Source organism: Mirounga angustirostris, unplaced genomic scaffold (assembly GCF_029215605.1).
Source record: "Mirounga angustirostris isolate CCGP_5_RB_7025 unplaced genomic scaffold, mMirAng1.0.hap1 SCAF_7, whole genome shotgun sequence".
In the NCBI taxonomy this organism is placed as follows: domain Eukaryota; kingdom Metazoa; phylum Chordata; class Mammalia; order Carnivora; family Phocidae; genus Mirounga; species Mirounga angustirostris.
Genome location: NW_026991715.1, coordinates 78,995,042 through 79,013,023, shown reverse-complemented (window position 1 = coordinate 79,013,023; position 17,982 = coordinate 78,995,042). Strand labels below are relative to the sequence as shown.

The 17,982-nt window shown below is 37.6% G+C and overlaps 1 long non-coding RNA gene across 1 annotated transcript in view; it reads right to left on the bottom strand.

The window, feature by feature from the left end:
• The window catches only part of LOC123860799 (uncharacterized), a 408,437-nt gene that overhangs the window by 312,434 nt on the left and 78,021 nt on the right, over positions 1–17,982 (bottom strand). The window contains exon 6 of the long non-coding RNA XR_006794868.3: positions 10,664–10,776. This is a non-coding gene — a long non-coding RNA (uncharacterized LOC123860799). The remainder of the gene's footprint in view (positions 1–10,663; positions 10,777–17,982) is intronic.

The following is a 17,982-nucleotide window of genomic DNA, read 5'->3' as shown; positions in this document are numbered from 1 at the left end:
TTTGAGTTGGGATTTAAATTCAGATTACTTGACCCCAAACTATATGCTATCAACCTCCATGACCAGTAACTCCAATTTATTACATTCTAGAACGGGGGAAATTCCATATGGAAGTTAGTTTGTTCTATGCAGTTCTGAGGAGGAGTTTCTCTACTCAGGCTTAATATTAAGTATAGTATAAATAAAGTACTTTGAAGAAGCTAAAAAGATTACAATTAAGATAAAGCAAACATCAAGTGGCCTGAACATAATGAAACCCTTCAGAGGAGAGGAGGGGCTGATCAAAGCAATTGCATACCAAAAAATTATGAGAGATGCTTCACAGAACTTAGATGCTTACCTAGAGAAGTTAGCTGAAATGATCCTACTTAATTCCAATAGTGTAGTAGCATAAGGAGACCAGCCATTTTCCAACAAAAAGAAATGTGTATAATTGTGATTGAAAGATTTTGGAACCTTCAAATGATTTATGCAAGATGTTATGATAGATTGCTTTTATCACTTAATATCTTCCAGGTGTCTGATTTATTTTTTCAATTAATTTAGTGGATGTGGAAGTCTGACATCATGTTAAGGGCAAATATGGTCTGGGTGAAATAAAGGAAGCTTTTCATTGGTGTTTATGAATAAATAGCTCATAAATTAGAAAAGCAAAATCCATGCTATTCTTTGAGCCTCAACTTTTTCATCTTCCATATCACACCTACATTTTCATGGCCACTTTGATAAAATATCACAGGATCAAGGAGCCAGTTTACATCATCTGAGCATATCATTATTTATATCCCAATTTTAAGAAGATGGCTTGAGAAATTGAGATCTGATGTAACAATCTCTTAATTAAAAGAGTTGGAGAGAAGGGACGGATATATTTTAGATATTCCCTTCAAGAAGAATGCACACTTTAATTAGGGTTTACTATGGTACTTCCAAGGTAATGTGGATGGAAATTTGAACTCATAACATAAGACTTGATGACAATGATCATTCATAATGATACAATTTAGGTAATTTGGCTAATAGGGACAAATTTGTAGGCAGACTAAACTAAAATGAGATGTCTGTCCTTAATGGACAGAAGCTAGAACCCAGCAAACAGAGTAAGCCCAAGCACTACCAGATACTTCATATGTAAGAACTCTAAAGCTGACCCACAGATGGAGGGCAAGCCCAATGTAGGCTAGATACTTTGTACATATTGAAGCATGGCCAAGATGCACAACACTTAGGTCTATAAACATGCTATATGAGCACTGTAGACTATCACTGGATCTATGGTGGATCTCCTTTGCTGTCTTCATATCCTACCCTTGCATCATGCTCTTCTCTGCCTGAAAAGAGCTATGCTGGATAGAATGAGCCTTTCTCTTCAAAATTAGGGCTAAAGCTAAGGTTTAGATAGCACAATAGAGACACTGAGGCCACACTCAATACTAGCTATGCAGATGAAGTCATCAATGAAGCTGCTAAGCCTAACATTAAATAGCTCTCAACTTTTAGGCCCTAATTTCCTTTTTGTGAATATAAATCAATAATACCCAAACTTCTCATTTACCCAAATCTGTGGTCAGAATTGAATTAAATTCTGTAGATAAAACACTGAAATATAATTGGTATTAGAAATTATTCTTACTATCCATTAAAACTATTGTGAACAAGGAAGCTCATCGAAATCTAAAATCATTTCACATTTTGGTCATGGGAGATTAATTCATTCGTGTCTCGTTTAAAGGAAATTATTTTGGAAGGATTTTTACACGTACTAAATTTAAGTTTGCATTAGTACTCAGTATTCCAGAGGAGTTTAATTTGGCTTGAATTATACAGCTGGTAAAATGGAAGATACCTTAGAAGTTCGACTATTAGGGAGAGACTAAGTTCTCAACAAAGATGACTTTATCAATGACAATAAGAAAGGAGGTTGGGAGTGGTTGTGTTGGGAGTCTAAGAATTGTTCTAATTGATAGTCACATAGAACCAAAAACTTAATAAACCATCTATTACAATGCCTTTTTCTAACATACTGCAGTTGAATCTTTAAGCCCAGGGATCATCTTGTAAGTATATGGGAAGTTTATCATTCTGAGGAAATAAATTTATCTTGACTCTCTCTGGACTTGCTGTTTCCCTAGTATATAGGAAACACAGACAGATGTTAAGGTTCTATAGGTCACAAATGATGGAGAGATAAAGGGATGCGTTTTGCCATCTATGAAGGACAAATGTACTCTGCTAAATGTCTTCACATAAAGGATAGTTTAAAAAAATCCATAAAAGGTCTAGCCCAATGCTGCATGCAACATGTCAAACATTTCATTATGCACTTCAGGTAGTTTTTTTTTTTTTTTAAGATTTTATTTATTTATTTGACATAGAGAGAGAGAGAACAAGCAGGGGGAGCAGCAGAGGGAGAGGGAGAAGCAGGCTCTCCACTGAGCAGGGAGGCCAAAGAGGGGCTTGATCCCAGCACCCTGGGATCATGACCTGAGCCGAAGGCAGACGCTTAACTGACTGAGCCACCCAGGCGCTCCGAGGTAGTATTTTCTTAAGAGGACATAAAAAGTATTGTTCCTGACCAAGTAACTTTCAGAAGAAATTTAGAATCTTCAGTGGCAGAGGTAAATGCATTTTTTACTTGAGAAAATTTTGACCAGTTATATATATGGCCTGCTTCCACAATATGTCCCTTTTGCTGTCATCATTTCCCTTGCTGAACCATTATTTTATAGTATTTATATAGTTTCAAATTATTCTCTTGTTCAAGCAGTTTATGGACTTTAAGTACTTTGCCAAAGAAAAGAATATTGAGGAGGATAATAAGATAAAACATGCATATAAAAGCCAAATAAAGGACATAAAAGATGTAAAGGCACACACCAACATTTTTATTGAGAATTAGGTGTGAGGCACTATTATCATATGTGTATATATACTTGTATTTCTGTCTCTATATTACAATTATTTTATGTTAATTAATTTATTTATTATTTGAGAGATAGAGAGCATGCATGCACATGAGCGCACAAGCCTGAGGGGAGGGGGAGAGGGAGAATCTCAGGCAAACTCCCCCTGGAGGTGGGGCTTGATCCCAGGGCCCTGAAATCACGACCTGAGCTGAAATCAAGAGTCAGAAGCTCAACCAACTGAGCCACCCAGGCACCCTGATATTATTTTATTTCTCAACAAGTCTGTCAATATACAACATTATCTCTAAACACGGGTTAAATAAGTAACTTGCTTAAGGTCTCAAAGCTAGTAATTATTGGAGAAAGACATATAACCCAGATGTCTCTGGTTCCAAAGCTCATGATGTCTCCACTTTATCATCTTCTATCAGGAAATTTAAATAGCAAAAGTAAGCTTTCAAATACATAATATTGAGAAATTCAATTCTTTGTGATTTACTCCCAGATTATTTCATGATGCTCCAAACCACACATCCTACCTCTGGCTTCTTATTCTCCCAAATACCCCACTTATTACCAACAGAATAATCTTAAATACAACTTAATCTTATAAAAACACTTAAACACAAAGTTTCAAACATTTTTGCCACTCTTATTCCATCTCCCACAGCACAAATCCTTCCACTGGATTTTATTTTATTTTATTTTTTTAAAGATTTTTTATGTATTTATTTGACAGAGACACAGCGAGAGAGGGATCACAAGCAGGGGGGGAGGGAGAGGGAGAAGCAGGCTTCCCGTGGAGCAGGGAGCCCGATGCGGGGCTCGATCCCAGGACCCTGGGACCATGACCTGAGCCGAAGGCAGACGCTTAACGACTGAGCCACCCAGGCACCCCTCCACTGGATTTTAAAGCATGCACATCATCTGGCCACCTTGTACTTCCCTACTGAACCTCATTTTCTTTCTTGACTGTGGATTTTATTCAAATATTTCTCTATATCAGCCCTAACTCATGTTTTGTCCTTCTATGCCTCTGTTTTACTTCCTACATTTTCCTGGATGAATTTCAGTCTCTCATGCATCTTTTAATTATATTCATATTTTAGACATAGTTCAAGTTCCACTTTCTCCAATCCAGACAGATTTCTTAGTTATGCCCTAACTTCATGGTCTATATCACTCAGCCACCCAAAGATTCTTAAAAGTATTGCTGGCAAGAACAAGATAAAGGGCGGCTCTGTCATCTTCTTGGAGCTACACTTGACCTTTATTGCTGATTCCCTAGGCCCTTTCTCAGTATCTATTTCTCTTCACCATAGGCTCCAGAAACTTCAGATTTTTTTTTCTTTACTTGTTAATTTCTCTCTCATTTCATGTTTTCTTTTGCCTGAGACATGCAACAGTTTTTCCTAACCCACAATCATTCATATAACTAAGACATATGCTTAGGTTCTTTTAATTTTAAGGAGTTTATAGTTTTTATAGGAAAACATGTAAGAAAAATAAAGTAGTATTTGTTGTAGACTCCTGACACATAAAAGCCTTACTATGAGACCAAGTAACAATCCTAACATTTGCAACCCCATTGTGGCATATAAATGTTAACCCTTAAATTTTCCCCAAGTGCTACAGAATGACTCAGTATTTCATATTTGTAAATCCTCACCAAGTGATGGCCCAAGTGCCTTAGAGAATGAATGGTGCACCCTGCCATGTTTTAGACCTAAACCATTTAAATTGAACATTTGAAATTGTGTCTTCATAGAAGCCATCATTTTCTTAGATCATGATTAATAGCTAGTATTCTTTTAGGATTAATACCTCCCTCGCCCAAGAAACTAACATTCATATACACTGACCTTTATCATTTCATTGATAAGAACAAAAAACAGTGAATCTAGACAAACAATGGCTGCCTTAGGGACCCATGCTCTGTAATAGGTCATTCAAAAGTAAACAATGAGCAACAAACATGGTTGCGAAAAAAAATCCATCCTATACATGGTTAGTAGAACCAACTACTTTGATTTTCTGTCTGCTTCAAACTCAAAATAAAGCCAAATTCATCATCTTTAAACCAAGACAAGCTCGACCACATCAAGTCATGGAGTCTTAGAATGTTTACATATTATACTTCTGTATCTACTTTTTTCTTTTATGTTCTTCTTAATCTCTAAAATATTCTTCTTATCCACAGGGAAAGCACTGTGGTATATAGGTCCTATCATTTATATCCTAACCACCACAGTGGTTTCTTCGTTCATCCAAATCCATCCTGCATTTTGTAGCCAGATTAAAACACAGCAAAACATCACTTCCCTCATGTCTTTCTCCTATATTTCCCCCTCCCATCAATACAACCTGATATTTTGATAGGAAGGGTTGTGCTACTTCACTTAATAATCAAGATCACCTTGAACTTCTTCCTTAATTTTCCAAATTTCACTTTCTAATATGAACCCTCCAATCAGTATGCACAATAGCATTTATTTTTTTGTTTTTATATATGCCAAATTCACTTTTACCTCTCAGCACTTGCTTGCAACATGGATCCCCTGGCAATAGGATTCCTCAGCTCTTCACCTGCATGTAGTTCAACTTACTCCTTAGAATTTAATAGATTGCCACAGCCACCATCACCCTCCCCTCACACCTTCCATGGCTCTCTCCCTCTGCTTTCTCTGCTCTTGTCTATAACTTGAATTTCACATAAATATTTAGTTGTAATTGTATGAATCTGTGGGTAATCTCCTTAAGGAACTGTATGTTCCTTTCAAGAAGGAAGAGTTATCTATTTTGTACTATCACTGATTTCTACGTTTAATACATCCTTAATTGATGTTCTGACTATATATCAAATAAAAAACTGTATTAATTCAAGTTCATCTTAAATTACTGACCATGGGAAAAATGTTGGCAAATACTCTGAGTATCTCAACTCTTCCAGGATTTCCCATATTTCCTATATAACAATGTTGTTAAAGGAGCTAAATATATGTTTGAAAAAAATATCAGCATTCAGATGATGGGAGCTGTCATTACTCCGATATGGCCAATAATTAGTAACTCAAAATTATACTATTCTAAAAATGCTTGTATTATAAGACATTTTAAACTAACTTATTAAAATTACCCATATGAATTTTTTATATTATCAAGTGAAAAAGTATCCCACCTTGAATTATGGTTATGTATACTTGTACTACAAAAAGTTGCCATATATTATTTTTTAAAATATTTTATTTATTTGACAGAGAGAGAGACAGCGAGGGAGGGAACACAGACAGGGGGAGTGGGAGAAGTAGAAGCAGCCTTCCCACCGAGCAGAGAGCCCGATGCGGGGCTCGATCCCAGGACCCTGGGATCATGACCTGAGCTGAAGGCAGACGCTTAACAACTGAGCCACCCAGGCACCCCATATTATGTATTTTAAAGTAACTGACTAAAAAGAATTTACCTATGTACCTACTCCCATGGAATTTTCTAAGATATGAATCAGACTGGACAAATAATTAGAACAGTATGGCTTTTATTCATTACTCTGAATGAGAAGCCAGGTGAGAATATCAGACTTTTTCAATTTATTCCTGAGGATCTAAATGTGTACATGAAAAAAATTACTAAGAATGAAGATTGGTAAAGGAAGACTTTGAAAAGCTTCTTGGTTTGCACACTGTAATCTTTTTCTAACCACATGACCAGAGGTGACTTGACCTAGCTTTTCTAGACAGGTCTGCCTCAAACACCCATTCTCACCCAGCCCTTTTATCAATGCTCACCTCTGAATTCTTTAAAAAAAAAAAAAAAAATTTAAACACAAATGTCTTAATGGTGCCACATGATTGTCTTCTTGAACTGTGTGAAAAGCAATAATCATACAATATTCATAGAGGTTCCAACAATGAGCGCTGTGTTGGAAATAAGGGATAATGTTCCACAGATGCAATGTATCTATTTTATGTCCATTGGTGTCAGCTTCCTAAAGCCTACTTATAAATGCTTTTCTTTGTCACTGCCCTGATGCTCAACATACCTATTTCCAAAAAGCAGAAATAGAACAGTGAGTATACTGTGCAATGGTCTGAACTGTTTTTAGAATGGATAGTATTTCACTAATAAATAACTCCCACCCTGCTGCCTAAACACAAAGACTTCAAGGGCACCACCATGTAATTGGATGCCATCTATTGTGAGTATTCTCCAGCCACCTGAATCTTATTGCTGTTATTGTTCAAAGGAAAATGGTTTTAAAATGTTAGAACATTCATTTGAGTCACAATTAAATGTTCAGCAGCAATAGTCCAGAGGGTAAATGGTGGTTTAGGATATATAGAATCACGTTTTCAACATCTAAAATTTGAAGAATTTTATCATTTGGAATTGAGGTTTTTATTTTTATTTTTATTTTGCAATGCTTGCAGGAAAAAGGAAGTTATTTTGGTAGTGGTTTTGCACATTACTTGTTCTGCTGATTTGAGAGTAGACACCGAGAACGGGATTGTTATTTTTTACAGGTAAAAAGCTGAATTTTGAGATTTGCCAAAGATAATGGGGACTTAATAAAACAATAATTTCCATATAAAGAAAGATCCCAATTTTTCTGTGCTATCAGAGCAATAAAGAAAATGTGTATGAGATCTTAGTAGTAAAATCACCCTATTTGACTTTTAGGATTCATTGAGCTTCATAAAATGAATCTTTTGCATGTTGTTCTTCATAATGAGAAATGTGATTTTGAATATATAAATCATTTGTTTGAGGTAAATTACCATTTAATTCTCCAAAGACATTTTATTTGTCATTCATTTCTTTACTTTTTTCTATGATCTCTAACATGTTGTAATTTCATGGAAAGTGGGCTTCCCTCAACAGTAATGGATTGGTTTAGAGCCACATTTCATGAAATGTGCTCTTTATCTGAGGATTTCATCACCACAATCTTAATATATAAAGGAGACTTGGAAAACTGGGTCTGAGTCCAGCACTGCAGCTTTCTAATGCTGTGTTTGGACCAGTCACTTGGCCTCTCAGAATTTTAGATTTCTTATCTGTTACATGATTGTTGTAAATAAATAAATAAGACTGGCCTGGAAAATTATAAACTATATAAAGTGACTTATTAGAATTATATTTTCTGTAGGTAAATTGACTAAAATGAATGTGATGTTGCACCCATCTCTCAGAACATGTGATTATTTTCATTTGGTTATTTCCAAGATTATTTCATGAATGAAGGGATCCTCAGTCTTGTTTATTAAGGTATCCATGAGGATCATGTGCTCAATATTTATTGAATAAATGAGTAAATAATCTAAAAATATACTCCAAGCATAAAATCACTATAATGAAATGTCTATTAAGCAGGGGACAATATTGAGTCCTGATACACTGAGATACACTTTCAGATGGAGACTTCTCCTTAAGCACAATTATTCACAATTAAGGGAAAAAAATATGTTGGCCCACACTACCAAGGCATGTTTGTTTTATAGTCTAACAGAGAGACTGAAAAGATGGGGACTTCCCACCCTATGTCCCTTTAGCCTTCATAATGCGACTAATTAAGCTCCATCAGAAGGTTTATCTCCTTACTAAAGTGTGAGACCAGGTTTAAACTTAGGCAAACGTCATCTGAGCAGCCCTAGATTGCCTTATAAACTTGAAATCACTCCTGATTTGACCACAGCACCTCATTTTTTTAACAAATCCCATTTACAGATTTGACTATTGGAGGATTAATAATAGAGATGATAGATGCAAGAGGACAAATATATCAAGAAGATGGTCTCAGGATAATAAGAAGAGAACTTTGTTACAGGGAGAATGGGTAAGGTCCAAACAGGATTTTTTTTTTTTTTTCAAGACTATACACAATGCATATAATCAAAGAAAGATGTGTACGTTTTCTTTAAAAGTTTCTTGTGATCTGAATTCCATTTCCCATCTTGAGACTTGATTCTTATTTGAGGAATTGCATCAAAATGTTACTGAAAATCCTTATCTATACAAAGCTGTAAGCTGTCTGTCAATGGCCTGCTCTTTCGACATGCACTACCTGGGTTATCTTTATTCTGGGATCACATCCCATTTCTTCCACTCTTCACTGAAGTATAATTAACAGTGTTTTATTAGTTTCAAGTGTACAACATAATGATTTAATAATTCTATACATTACTCATTTCTCACACCAGTAAGTGTAGTCATCATCTGTCAACCATTATTACGACCTTAATGATTAAGTTCCTATGCCATACTTTTCACGTCTGTGACTTGTTTTATGACTGGAAGTTTGTATCTCTTAATTCCTTTTATTTCACCCATTTTTCCATACTACCCAAAGCAATCTACAGATATAATGCAATTCGATCAAAATATCCAAAGCATGTTTCACGGAAGTACAACAAATAACAGTAAAATTTGTATGGAAGCACAAAAGACCCAAATAACCAAAGCAATCTTCAGGAAGAACAAAGCTGGAGGTACCACAATTCCAGATTTCAAGATACATTACAAACCTGTAGTAATCAAAACATGTGTGGTACTGGCACAAGAACAGACCCTTAGATCAGTGGAACAGAAAAGAGAACCCAGAAATAAAGCCACACTTTTATGGCCAATTGATTTCCAAGAAAAGATCCAAGACTATAGAATGGGGGAAAAGACCATCTCTTCAATGAATGGTGCTCGGAAAACTGGACAGATACATGCCAAAAAAATGAAATTGGACCACTTTTTTATATACCATACACAAAAATAAGTTCAAGATGGATTAAAGACCTAAATGTGAGACCTGAAATCATAAAGTGCTGTAAGAAAACATACACAGTAATTTCTCTGACACTGGCCATAGCAACATTTTTCTAGATAGGTCTCTTCAGACAAGAGAAACCAGAATAAAAACAAACTATTGGGACTACACCAAAATAAAAAGCTTTTGCACAGTGAAGAAAACTATCAACAAAATGAAATGGCAACCCCCGAGTGGGAGAAGATACTCACAAATGACATATCCAATAAGGGGTTAATAACCGAAATATTAAAAATCTTATACAACTCAACCCCCCTCCCAAAACAAACAAGCAATCTGATTAAAAATGGGCAGAGGTCCCAAATAGACACTTTTATAGAAAGATCTAAAGATGGCCAACAGACACATGAAAAGATACTCAATATCATTCATCTGGGAAATGCAAATCCAAACCACAATTATCACCCCCACACACTTCTTAACTAAAAATTCTGCAGTCTTCACTGATCCTTTCTCCCAGAAGATAGGTTCACATCTAACTTTGGATATGTAATCTGGAGTATCTGCTCTCAGGACAATGAAGTTAGCATCACTCCTTTAGTCACACTCACACCTTTGATAGATTTTATTAGAATACTTGATCTTGCATCCATAATCCAGAATAAGCTCATTAGGATAAAAATATATTCTAAAGGGTTTAAAAATAAAGATGAAGGTATAAGACATGGTTCAAGAAAAAGCTTTTAGAATGTGACCACTAACTGGACATGGGAGCTGAAGTACCTAAAAGTATCAAATCTGATGTAAGGAATCACCATTCAATACTTTGAAGGAAGGCACTATTAGAAGAAAAACAGAAAACCCACTTTTGTCTCCAATTATCAAATGTGATTTGCATACATTTTTCACATAAATGATAACCATATATCTTACCGACTGTGTCTGAAGCACTGTAGAAACGAAGAGAGCCAAATATAGATTACTCTGCCTTTGAGGGGGAGCTTACCTGTTGCCGCAAAGTTTTCCATGGAAAAAAGTGATCTTCACTTTGTTTCCCAGGACAGTTCAGTATGGAAATGATCATTTTTCTTCCCTCTCCAGCCTCTTGCTTCCTCTTCTCTGTAAAAGAAACCATAATTTTCTCAGGGGGGAAATGAATGGGAACCAGGCGTCTATTAGACCATGTTAATCAATAAAAGATGTCCTACACACATACAACTTCAACAACCAAATACACACACAACAATAGTAACTCTACTAACCTCTGTTCTAGTTAGGACTCAATTATCCATTAGGCACTACAGATGAATTGTGTAGGGTATACAATACTTCTAGAGGCCCACAAAAAAAAAATTTTCAGTACTTTCAAAATCAGAATAAAATTTTAAGTTTAAGAAAATGTTTTAACCTACAATATAGTGTACTGATATTTTTAATCAGTGCAGTCATGTGATGTCATCAATACAAAAGCATCTAGGGCCCAAGGAAGTTTTAATGAAGCTGATGCCAGGTTTGTGAGGCAAGACAAGATTTTCCAAATGGCCAGGTAGGTAAATTCCAAAAACTGGATTCTACAAATTCAACAGAACTTCTTAAAGTTTAAATTTGAGAATAAGCAGTAGACAATTTCATTTCGCCCTCAAGTCCTAGCCATTACTCCTAACAGAACGTATCAAAATCATCGTATTTGCAAGTTAATAAACATGGCATGACCGTTAATAAAATCAATACCATTCTTTGTTCTTTGACCCTTTTCTAGCTTGTTGTGGACCTAAGCCTGAAAAGGGAATTGGTAAATTATTCAATCCTCCTGTTAGAAGGTGAAGGAGGGTCAGGAATGTATCCTCTGGACTGAGAAGGCAGTTTAATACCCAAAAAAACAAAGTAAGCTCTCCACAGTGTTTACGCAGTTTTATTCAGGGTAACTTACCGACAGAGGCAATCGGTTGGGCAGCAATCCAGAGCGCTATACAATGACCACCTCATCCACTGCAGAACTCAACCCACAGCTTTTATAGAGTGAGGGGGCTGGTGGTGTGGTCACAGGGTAGTGATCTAAAGTAAAGCCATCTGTGCACCAGATGATCTCCTCTGGTTATCTCAAGTGGAGCCTTCTGTGCACTAGTCATCTCTACTAGTTATCTAAAGTGGTGCCACCTATGCACCAGAGGCGAGAACAAGATGGAATCAGTGTTGTCAGCACCCCTGCATTCCAACCACAGTATCTTTATGACCTGTACAATCTTTGTGCAGCATTCTTCTGTGATGAGTCTAGAAGCAGGTATTGGGAGGTGACTTACATCCCTGTGTCACAGAATTAAATATCGATATGAGATATGCCAGTGACCTGGTAAAGGGGTCCTTTCCTCAGTCCTAACAGTCTTGCATGTGGGCTTTCACAATCAGGTCTAGAGTGTGCAAGCAATCAAATAGAAAATTAATCAGATATGCAAGGAAACCACAACAATCCAGGATCCAGTCTACTTTTATAGGCAAACAATAAACATTCAAGGGCAATCAGAACTAGAATCTAACATCCATAAAGACGTGTTACTGATAATTTCTTTTTCCTAAAATCAGCCTCATTACTAGCAAAGGTAACCAAATTAAGACCAAGTTGTTTGTATAAGTTCAGTTTTAACAAACTTGGCCTCGTTATTTACCTAAGTACAGCAAGAATAGTGAATGGCCATTTAGGTGCTTTTAAATCTACTTTGCTGGGGTTTTTTTGTTTGTTTCCCAGATTTTAAGTAATCGCTATACCAAACTTGGAGCTTGAACTCACAATCCCGAGATCAAGAGTTGCATGCTCTACCGACTGAGTCAGCCAAACACCCCAAGATTTGTGCATTTTTATTGTGTCTAAATTATACCTCAATAAACATGACTTTAGAAAAAAATGGAAAAAAATTAATATTAACCATTCATCATCACATCGTTCCAGGCACTTGTGGAAACAATGCCTCAGAGATCATCAGTTGAGCCTGTCTTACTGATAAAGAAGCTGAGGTCAGAAGTGGTCCAGTGATTTCCTAAGCCAATAAAGCAGTAGGAGTACAGCTGGAACCAGGGCCTCTTTTGGGCTCCTTCCTCACAATTCAGAACCCTCGAAGTAATGGTCAGCTTTGGTGACCTGGGCCTTCTCCGTGTTGATGAACCCAAAGACACAGCCCTGTGTAACCCTGAGGACTCTCATAGTGGGGTATCAGACAGACACAAAAACCAGAATTGCAAGTCAGCCCAAGGAAGAACCTGGACAAGTTGTCTGCTCCTCTTAAAGAATTTTAGACTGAGCCTTTAATAGCCTTTCAAGGCTAAGAGCCAAGCCAAATACTTGCCATCAGACTCACAAGCAATACCTACCCATTTGGGTTACTTCCTCTTTTCCTGAGGGCCTCAAACTATCCTGAGGTTGCTTAAAGCTGTCTGGTCATATCAAAGCCTATGCATGTCTTTCTCAGATAGGACATTCCACTCAAAGCCTTGATAATATACCTGATGTTTCCAATGTTGTCATGTTACAAGGGGAACAGATTTTTATTGAACTTATGCAAATCACTATAATTGATTTCAGATTGTGTCATTGCCACAAGCCCCAGTCGAACCTTTCTAGATATCAATTTACCTCTACTCTAATTCACAACTCACTTCTGGCATCAATACCTGTGCCCAGAGCCTGTACTCATTTTACTATCATTTCTATCTTTAAGAAAGCCTCTTACTGATTAGCACCCCAACCTCACTGGCTTCTCTTACCCAAAGCCTAGAGAGGCCTTAATAGCTTTCACTAGATGGGAAGTAAAAGGTCTCGAGTAATGCAACAAACCAGCAAAAGCCTGTAATTCCTTTACTGTTTTACGACTGAGAAAGCTTGTATTTTATCAATGACTGCCTCTGGCACCGCCTCTGTCTTACCCAACCAGATGACACCCAGGAATTTTACTGACTGACCTGGCCCTTGGATCTTGTTCGTCTTTCCCTTCCATTCTGGGGACTTTTAGTATGCCTGTAATGACTCAGCCGTTTGAGACACGGAGGATATATCATCCCAAGTTACACAACCTGACTTCACTAGAAAATAGTGGAGATGTCACCTGCCTATCTGTAGGTAGAGACTTGTCTGTTTGACCTTGATGATTTATCCCCCATAACCATCAATAGCCTTAATCTCTCCCCGGAATTTTGAGGGGTTTCCATAGATGTGTGCATTCAGCTCCAGTGTCTATTAAAGCTAGTAGAGTCAGTCAGTACAAAACCAAGAAATGATTAATTCAACACTGTGCCTCTGATCGCCCCCTATTGCACCCACTAGAGGGCAATGTTGTCCTAACCCCTAACTCTCCACGGGTACAGGGTATTCACCCTTGAATTTCCTCCATTAGTGGGAGGTACACTTGGCAACACACCTGGCTTTTTTGAGCCTTGCTTCAAGGGAGTAAACTGGTTTCCCTTAGGCAACACCTTCTACTGGCTGAGCAAGACTGAATTTGGTTGTTTCTATTTTCTTGCAAGGTTCCAGATAATATTAAATCTTGCCACAACTCTTTATGAGAGATCTTAATGGGCCCCCTTTCCACCATTTTATCATTGACAAGGTCTTTGTTTTTTGTTTTTCAACCTATTTCCTTTATGACAGATTCTTTTCGTTTCACTTGTCAGCCACCACAGAGGCTACTCTAGCAATGTGTTGGTACTGAAGTCTCTAGGGCTGACCGTAAGAGGTCTTCCATACCAGGTGAAAGCCATTCTTCACCAGGGCCTCTGAAATGCTGAACATAAATACCAGCTTTCATTCCTAGTTCATGAATAATTTCTTGTAGTTCTTCTACCGTGGTCCAACATAAGAGAGGGAAGGGAACATCTCCTTCCTTAGGCCAAGTTATCTCAATGCTAGCGTTTATTCAATCAAATTAGCTAAGTGCCTGCAATTCTCACCCATGCCTGTGGTATACAATCTTTGTCACAAGGCAGGTTGATCAGTGACCGAGGCTGTTTTTGACATCTCAAACCCACTTAACATAATGCTATGTCCCCCCAGTATCCGATAGTCCTAACACCCAAGCTACCACCCTTAGCTTAAAGCAGCTCATTAGCTCTACCAATTCCACAGACACTGGGCCTTCCCCTGGCAAGGCCCCTTTACTCATGCTTCTTTCATTTTTGGTAACATGCTGACTAAACCAACTGTTGGAATGGGGAGGAGGGTCAGTAATGTATTCACCAAACTGAGAAGGTAAAGCAAGCCATCCCATAGTGTTTACACAGAGTTTTATTCAGGGTCTATTCAGAGTTTTTACTTACAGGAATAACTGAGTGTACCAACAATCCAGGAGGTATGTAGCATTCTCAGTGCTCATTTCCAGCTGCCCTGGCCAAGCCCGGATCTCAACTCACAGCTTTTATAAAGTGAGAGACATGGTGGTGAGGTCACAGGGTAGTTACCTAAAGTGGTGCCAGCTGTGTGCCAAAGGTGAGAACAAGATGGAGGGCCAAATATAGTCAGTGTTGTCAGCATTCCTAAACCTCCAAACTTTCCTAATTACCATGATTTGTAACAGTAAATTCCTGAGCCAATGCAGCCAGTGAATAAGTATAGTAATGTGACATTTGAAGTATAATAGCGTCTTTATTTCTGACCAGATCAGGGATTTATATTCAGTGTGGATATATTCTAAATCTAATTCTACTTTCTTCTAGAAACCATGATAAACTAAGTCCATGATAAAATACTTTTTTTCTCACATATCACTTATGTGGTATGTTGCTCCTCACATGTGTACAAACATAATATAGGAATGGAATAGAGAGACAAGACTCAGAAGCAACTAGAAGATGGGACTGATGACAGAGAGGGGCGCCTGGGTGGCTCAGTCGATTGGGTGGCCAACTCGTGATTTTGCCTCGGGTCATGATTTCGGGGTCCTGAGATCTAGCCCTGTGTCGGCTCCAAGCTCAGCTGGGAGTCTGCTTGAGGATTCCCTCCTTCTCCTCTCCTTTTCCCTCTGCCCCTCCCCCACTTGCTCATGCTCTCTCTCTCTCTCTCTAAAATAAATAAAAATAAATCTAAAAAAAAAAAAACTGGTGAAAGAGAAATAGAGAGCTACAGGTTAACCACAAATAAAACAAAATATTTCTCTCGCAACAGATAAAGAAGTGGCAAATGGTCAACAAGGTAATTAAGAGAAGCAAAGCCCTCTTAAAAATATAAGCAACAAAAAATACAAGAACATGAAGTCTGAATGCATACACGGTTTCTAAAATAATGCTATAATTAATAATAATGATCCCACAAAAAAAATAACAGTCTTGCATAGACTTGTTTGTAACAAGAACTCAGAACCTAAAGAAAATACAGAGCAAGTATGGCCTGAATGGAATAAGAAGAGAAATCTAGACAAGAGAGATAATACTCTTAACTATATCTGGTTAAATGCCTAGAAATACAAAATTAGAAATTAATGTAAAAACAACTGAGGAATACTTAAAGTATGTGATATAACTATTATGCTTATCTTATTACTATATTAGAAGGCTCATAATTTTATATTAATCATTGTGATGTCCTTGTAAAGTCCCAAACTTAAAAAATTTAGAAACTGAATTTGATTTACAGAATGTTGCCACTCATACGAAAAAATACAACAACAAAAAAATAAGATCTCAGTTTATCAGTCCTTCAAGAATAATTTATTTTATTATTTTTTTTTAAGATTTTATTTATTTATTTGAGAGAGAGAGAGAATGAGAGACAGAGAGCATGAGAGGGAGGAGGGTCAGAGGGAGAAGCAGACTCCCCGCCAAGCAGGGAGCCCGATGCAGGACTCGATCCCGGGACTCCAGGATCATGACCTGAGCCGAAGGCAGTCGCTTAACCAACTGAGCCACCCAGGCACCCAAGAATAATTTAAAATAGGGAAGTAATGCATTCCCTTGTGATTGATTCCTTCGGTTCCTGATTAGAAAATGTATGACATGGGCTATTTTTAATGACCATTGCCCGTGCATGTGTGTACCTGTGCGCGCACACACACACACACATGCACAAATATGTTTCATGTGGATTTTAGTCAAAGAGCATATCTATCCCAGTTTCCCTAATAAGTCCATTTATTTGGGGCAGATCTGCATGATTGAATGGATTTGATGTCTTTTTATTTTATCCTTCTTAACATTTTGTTGGTACTATTTTGTCACTTTATATATTCTTTGAGATAACCTTATTTGTGAACTTTTAACTTTTTTTTTTTAAGATTTTATTTATTTATTTGACAGAGAGAGACACAGCGAGAGAGGGAACACAAGCAGGGGGTAGTGGGAGAGGGAGAAACAGGCTTCCCATGGAGCAGGGAGCCCGATGTGGGGCTCGATCCCAGGACCCTGGGATCATGACCCGAGCCGAAGGCAGACGCTTAACGACTGAGCCACCCAGGCGCCCCTGAACTTTTAACTTTTAACTTAACTCAAACTCAAGTTTGAGTGTAGAATCTGTTTTACTTTCTTCTGCATTCTGTGAAAACTTGGTGACACAAACTATAACATTTTAGGAGTAAAAAAAAGTATTGGATAAACATAATTGAGTATGTTTGAACTGAAATTTAAATTGGTAGAGAAAGCAGCTCATCATATGTAGCTAGGGCCAGACCGTTTTCATTTTCCAAAGCTCTCCCATTATTTCCTTTTCCTAAAGAGCCTTTGCAAGTGGAGAAGAGCTAGCTGACCCTCATCCGTGAAAAGACAAGCTTCATCGTCAAGAAGGGTTATGCTGCTTATTCACAGGGTCAAACTGTGTGAACCCATCACCCACCTATACACGAGAAATACCTTTGTCCATTAACGTATAAGGAGATTGAGGACACTGGTGCTCTGGGCACAAGCATTCCCATTCCCATAATTATGACCTTCCTTACCCTAGAAGCTTTTTCAGTAAAGCCTGCGATTGCATACATTTGCTTATTTTCAAATTTACTTGGTGGCCAAAGCCTCAAGGTGTATGGCTGCTTTAACAGTGGAATTTTTATGTCGGAAATAAATGAGATATTGTCCACACATGGAGAAAAGTTTGTTTTCATCTCAACAACTATGTGTGCCGTACTTTATTTTATACTCGTATGCTGTTCAGACCAAAGTGTCGGTAGAGCTGCGGTGGCCTGTGCTCTTTTCAGCCTGACAAACAGCAATTGGTTGCAGTTGGAACTCCTTCTTAAGCTGTGGCAGGTCGGGGAGCCCAGAGCTAACAGAATTGTCCTAAATGATTGGCTAAGGCATTTGTGTTGGCTTAATTGTACATTTGCCCTTTGACTAAAATTAGAGATTAAGTCCCCTCCC